The following is a 4605-nucleotide window of genomic DNA, read 5'->3' as shown; positions in this document are numbered from 1 at the left end:
CATTGGGTTCTGTGTGGATAGCGTGGATCCTGCTTGGGATTCTCTCTCTCCCTCTCTCTTTGCCCTTTCCCTGCTTGCATGCTCTCTTTCTCTCTCTCAAAATAAATAAATAAACCTAAAAAATTTTTTTTAATAAAAAAACAGGGGCACCTGGTGGCTCAGTCATTTAAGTGCCAGACTTCAGCTCAGGTCATGATCTCACTGTTGGTGGGTTCAAGCCCTGCGTCAGACTCCATGCTGACAGCTCAGAGCCTGGAGCCTGCTTTGGTTTCTGTGACTCCCTCTCTCTCTGCCTCTCCCCTGCTCATGTTCTCTCTGTCTCTCTCAAAAATAAATGTTAAAAAAATTAACAATAAATAAGTAAATAAATAAATAATCTTGATATTACCTACAATTCTCTTTTCTTTTCTCTCTCCTCTAGCCATCCAAGATGCTGAAAGGAAAGAAGACCAAGGGGAAGAAGGTGGCCCTGGCCTCTGCTGTTGTGAAGAAGCAAGAGGCCAAGAAGCTGGTCACTCCCCTGTTTGAAAGAAGGCCCAAGAATTTTGGCATCAGACAGGACATCCAGCCCAAAAGGGCCTCACCAGCTTTGTCAAATGCCACGGGCTGCAGTGGCAAAGGACTATTCTCTATAAATGTCGAAAAGTGCCTCCCGTAATTAACCAGTTCACCCAGGCTTTGGACCACCAAACAGCTACTCAACTGCTTAAGCTGGCCCACAGATACAGACCAGAGAGAAAGCGAGAGCAGCAGAGATCGTTGGCCCGGGCTGAGATGAAAGCTGCCAGCAAAGGGGATGTCCCCACTAAAAGGCTGCCTGTCCTTCAAGCTGGAGTTAATACTGTCACCACCTTGGTGGGAAATACGAAGTCTCAGCTGGTAATGATTGTATATGATGTGGATCCCATTGAACTGGTTGTCTTCCTGCCTGCCCTGTGTCATAAGATGGAGGTTCCCTTGGGGCAGCTGGGTGGCTCAGTCAGTTGAGCATCTGACTTCAGCTCAGGTCATGGTCTCACGAACTGTGAGTTTGAGCCCTGCGTCGGGCTCACCACTGTCAGTGTGGAGCCCATTTTGGATCCTCTGTTCCCCTCTCTCTCTGCTCCTCCCCTGCTGGTGCTCTATCTCTCAAAAATAAAGAAACATTAAAAAAAAAATGGTGGCGGTTCCCTATGACATCATCAAGGGGAAGGCCAGGCTGGGGCATCTGGTCCACAGGAAGCCCTGCACCGTTGTCACACAGATTAACTTGGAGACAAAGGAATTCTGGCTAAACTGGTGAAAGCCATCAGAACCAATTACAGTGACAAATATGATGAGATCTACCACCACCAGCCACCAGAGAGACAACGTCCTGGGTCCTAAGTCAGTGGCTCGCATTGCCAAGCTGGAAAAGGCAAAAAGAACTGGCCACCAAACTGGGCTAAGTGGATGCTGTTGAATTTTCTGTACATGAAAATAATAAAAAGTTCTCTTTCAAAAAAAATCTTTAAAAATAAGTAAGTTACAAAAATAAAATAAACAGAGGGAGCAAACTTTTCTGTGAAGACCTGGGTCCTGTAGGAGGAGGTGGCTCAGAGGGGAGGCCACTGACCTCCAGCTCACTTCCTCCAGAGCCAGAGCCTATCTTCAGTGCTGCTGGAAACACCAGGGTCACTTGGCAGAAGTCAGGGCTCTGTCTAAAACGAGCCGCAAGAGCTCCTCAAACAAAACAAGGTCTAGCCCCTGGCGTGTTTGTGTGGTGGTTTAATCTATAATTACTTGACCAGTAATCCACAAAGATTTTTCTCAGCTAGTAATGACGCAGAGAAACTGAAGGACTCCATAAATATCTGCCTTTTGCTCCTTTTCTTGCTACGACCTGCACCCCCCCCCCCCACTTTACACATGCCTTGCAACGTAAATAGTGTACGTCCTCCTTGTAAGTGGGATGAGGAGTTAATGATTTCTCTAGGATAGATAACATCGAAGGAAGGACCAGGTGAGAATGACCAATGTTATCATAGGCATATTCCAGACCACCGGAGCTAGACATCTCCACGCCAAGGCACCCTGACTCCAGGGAATGACACATGGGCCCCTGTCTTTGTTCTAACCGGTTAGAGGTTAGAACGTGCCCGAGAGGACATGTACACCAGGCACCATCCTCAGTAAAAACCCAAGACCCTGAACAAAGACAAGACTCACGCTCCTTTCCTGAATCTCCCTGAAGCCCCATCTGTATCTGCTCCATATCTTCCATAAACTCTGCTCTCACTTCCTGCTGGCTCATGTTTGATTTCCATTCTTTGTGAAGCTAAGGACCCTCCTGGCTGGTCCTGTGACCCCCTCTGGGTCCTCGGACCTGGCCTGCCGGCATCAGAAAGAGCATGGTGTCCGGTGCTCTTTGATAAGGGTAGTGGTCTTCAGGGATAAATAGATGGCGTTCACGAGGAGGAAGCAAGGCTGTGCTCATCCGACCACTTTGTGGTGCTCACTCCGTTCCAATTACATGGAGATTCCCACGTTCTCCCTTAAGCTTCAGCTCAGTTTTGGGTTTGCTCCTGACTATCTCAGGAGCTTTGAATCTCTGTCCCAATGCCCTGCCCAGTAGGGTCCCCTGTGTGATGACAGTCCACCCCGTGGATTATAGGTCACTACTCCCGACATGCAGCTAGCTCAGCATGGTCCCCTCTAGAAACTGCCTGGGCTCTCTCTCTCAACACCGAACTACTAAAGGGAAGACGGCAAGCCTTGGCTGGCCCTTTCACTAACTGCCCCCAAACCTCAAAGGCCACACCTCTGGCGGCCTTTAACAGCACGAGGGCTCAGAGATGGCCTCAGGATGTGGTGCTATTTGGCCAGGGGATAGCAGATTGTCTAGGTTTGGGAGGTAGGTTTTGTCTCCCTCTGGTTCTGGCTATAGACCTCCTGAACTGTGCCAACTCAGCCCCACCCCTCGATCTGCCATTGGCCTCTCTCGTCTACTGTTCTCAGGCTCCTCACGTCCTCGCTCTTCACCATGCCCTGCACACTGCCATCTCAGACCACCACCATCCACATCCTTCTTTGTTCCATCTGGGCAGTTGAGAGCACAGACTCAAATCCTGGCTCCTCCTCTTATTCACGGAGCATCTCAGGCAGGGACTTCACCCATCTGTGCATCAGTTTCTTTGTCCATTGTGGGCGCTGAATGGGTTAATAGGAGGGAAGAGTCTTTTAGTGCAGGCCTGCGCCTGGCAGTAAAAGCGCAGTCTTTGCTAGCTCTTCCACGGTCAATGAACCTGCTCATTGCAATGCCCTTGGGGGATCTTCAGGTTTGGGGCACTTTCCAGCAGCCTTTGGTGTGGTTGTTTGTGGCCCAGGAGTTACAATTTTACTGCCAGAGATTTTTTTTTCCTCTTCTCTTTCGTGCTGTTGCCGAAGTTTGCAATTGCTGAGCTGCCAACTCTGGATAACAAACATGCTTTCTGTAGCTATTTGCGCCTATTCCAAGGGAAGCCCCTGCCAGGAGTCACTGTAGCTATCCTTGTCCCTGTGCTGTCCCCATTCCTCCTTGCCTCTCTATCACAGGACAGAGCAGAAAGTGTTGTGTGTCAGGCATCCACATTTGTCACCGCAAAACTCTCGTCTTCTGTAGGGAGTCATTTTCCCCTCCCTGTCCTAATTCTCTGCCCTTTTAAACCAGAGCTATTATTACTTCTAATTTGCATTGAATGGTCCCTTAGCAACCATCACACTTTGAATGGGATATCAACTTGCTTCTAATACTGCTAGATTTACCAAAATCTTAGCTCCACCAGGGTATAACTTAAAATGTGATAAACAGAAACGTAAACAGCTTTCAGCACATCCACATACATAAAGATCCTCCTTTTTAGAACAGCTGCATGATAGCCAAGTTGACTAGAAGGCACATTTTGGATGAATCCCATTTCTCCCTTGCCATCAATAAAAAGCAATCTCATAAATTTATTTATACTTGAAACATTTTTGGACCCCAAAACAGGGCCACTGTTCCTAAGATTTAAGGGGGGAGGGGGGCGGGCACCTGGGTGGTCCAGTTAGTTAAGCAGCTGACGGTTGATTTCAGCTCAGGTCATGATCTTGCATTGGTGAGTCTGAGCCCTGCGTTGGGCTCTTATTGGGCTCTGGGCTGATAGCATGACAGTTTGGAGCCTGCTTGGAATTCTCTCTCTCTCTCTCTCTCTCTCTCCTCTCTCTCTCTCTCTCTCTCTCTTTCTCTGCCCCCCTGCATGTGTGTGTGTGTGTGTGTGTGTGTGTGCACACACGCACATGCACTCCCTTCTTCTTTCTTCAGAATAAATACAATAAAAACTTTGAAAAATAAAAATAAAAAATAAAAACACATATAATGGGTGCCTCACTGGCTTAGACCATAGGGCATATGGCTCTTGATTTGGGGTTGTGAGCTCCAGCCCCACATTAGGGGTAGAGTTTAATTAAAACACACACACACACACACACACACACACACACACATAATATTTAAATAACATAGCTATTTCATAATACTTTTAGAACTAGTACTTTTAAAAACATATTTATTAAGACTCTACCTTTTCTAGATAAGAGAAAGACAGTGATATGCTGGTAAACTAGTTT

General features: G+C 47.5%; 1 pseudogene; it reads left to right on the top strand.

Moving 5' to 3' along the window:
• Nucleotides 1-430: 430 nt before the first annotated feature.
• LOC131489784 (large ribosomal subunit protein eL8-like) lies at nt 431-1427 on the top strand (annotated as a pseudogene).
• Nucleotides 1428-4605: the final 3178 nt, after the last annotated feature.

This window comes from Neofelis nebulosa, chromosome 11 (genome assembly GCF_028018385.1).
Source record: "Neofelis nebulosa isolate mNeoNeb1 chromosome 11, mNeoNeb1.pri, whole genome shotgun sequence".
Classification (NCBI taxonomy): domain Eukaryota; kingdom Metazoa; phylum Chordata; class Mammalia; order Carnivora; family Felidae; genus Neofelis; species Neofelis nebulosa.
Note: the sequence above shows the minus strand (reverse complement) of the source record. Positions and strands in the feature narration are given on the sequence as shown.